We start from the raw sequence: 1,537 nt of genomic DNA on the forward strand, positions 1-1,537 counted from the left end.
AAATGGTTGAAGAACATCAAAGCAAGAATAATATTTTATAACACACGAAAATTATATGAAATTCAAATTTCAGTGGCTTAAATAAAGTTTTATTGGCTCACTGACATGCCCATCCATTTATGTATTATCTATGGCTGCTTTCGCTCTACAACAGAGTTGAGCAGCTGTGACAGAGACTCTATGGCCAGCAAAACCAAGAATATTTACCATCTCTCCCTTAAAGAAAAAGCTTGCTAGCTTCTGGCCGTAGTGATTGTCGGGCAGTGCCTTACATTTGAGATCTAGTCTTTTGAATTTCAGGCCATTATTATTAGCTGCTATCTAAACCACTCACTCCCCCCAGGCACTGTAGGTTCAAGGGACTCCTCTCAAATCAAGCACTGATGTCTCAATTTATCCCATGCCATGGGATAGCCATGGAGATTGCCTAAGTGCCATTTCTTGGATATAGATGATGATGATGATTGTGGTAATGATGATGAAGGAGATGCTGATAATGCTGAAGAAGAAAAAGGAAATGAAAAATATATATAAGAAGGTACTAATGATAGCACTTATGAGGCATTGGTGGGTCAGTGGTAGAATTCTTGCCTCCCATGCAGGAGACCCAGGTTCAATTCCTGACCAATGCACTTTATGCACAGCCACCACCCATCTGTCTGTGGTGTCTTGTGTGCTGCTGTGATGCTAAACAGTTTTCAGCAGAGTGCCTACACTAAGACAGAAGAAAGGCCAGGAGATCTACTTCCAAAATCAGCCAATGAAAATCTTGTGGATCTCAACAGTACGATCTGTAACTGATCATGCTGAAGGCTCAGGACTGAGCAGTGTTTCATTCAGCTGTGCATGAGGTTGCCATGAGTTGGAACTGAAGGCAGCTAACAGCAACCACAACAATGATAGCAATCAAGATTTGCAGGCACTGTGCTAGGTCTCTTACATTCATCATTCCAGTTAATCATCACACTACTCCTCTGAGATAAATACAATTATCATCCCCATTTTACAGATGAGAACACTAAACTTTGGAGAAGTACAGTATAGTACATTGTTCAGAGTAACACATAGAATGATGGCACTCAGTTATATCCCAGTTTACTAACTCCAGAGCCTATGAATTTAAAATCTTTATCAGACTGCCTCTTGTCATACCTTCTGAGTCCCAAGAAGCTTTGAGATTTCTTTGTTGCAACTTGGATTGATTTTGTTCAACTAGGCTGCTTACCCAGCACCAGGCTACATGGGGAGGTGTGGTGGATTGAGAATAGTCAATAATAGAGAATGATGATTCATAAGCTATTTTCTCAGGAACATTATTAAGGCGAAGAAGAAGAAAAATGTAGAAGAAAATATCAGTCATCCACAACATCCCCAGTGTCAAGCTACCCAATTTCCAAGCCAAAATGTCAAACATAGCTATTGATTTCCAATATGTAGAACACAGATGCCTGGGCAAACCTCAGAGTTTTTGCAAGATAATCCATCTACACATCAAGAATCAACTTTAGATGAATAAATAAAGCTCTACACTTAAAAA

At 39.8% G+C, this 1,537-nt stretch overlaps 1 non-coding gene across 1 annotated transcript; it reads left to right on the forward strand.

Annotated features, from left to right (window-relative positions):
* Positions 1-561: 561 nt before the first annotated feature.
* On the forward strand, positions 562-632 carry TRNAG-CCC (transfer RNA glycine (anticodon CCC)). The gene has a single exon. It is a non-coding gene; the product is annotated as a tRNA-Gly (tRNA).
* The last annotated feature ends 905 nt before the right edge of the window (positions 633-1,537 follow it).

Source organism: Trichechus manatus, unplaced genomic scaffold (assembly GCF_000243295.1).
Source record: "Trichechus manatus latirostris isolate Lorelei unplaced genomic scaffold, TriManLat1.0 scaffold00090, whole genome shotgun sequence".
In the NCBI taxonomy this organism is placed as follows: domain Eukaryota; kingdom Metazoa; phylum Chordata; class Mammalia; order Sirenia; family Trichechidae; genus Trichechus; species Trichechus manatus.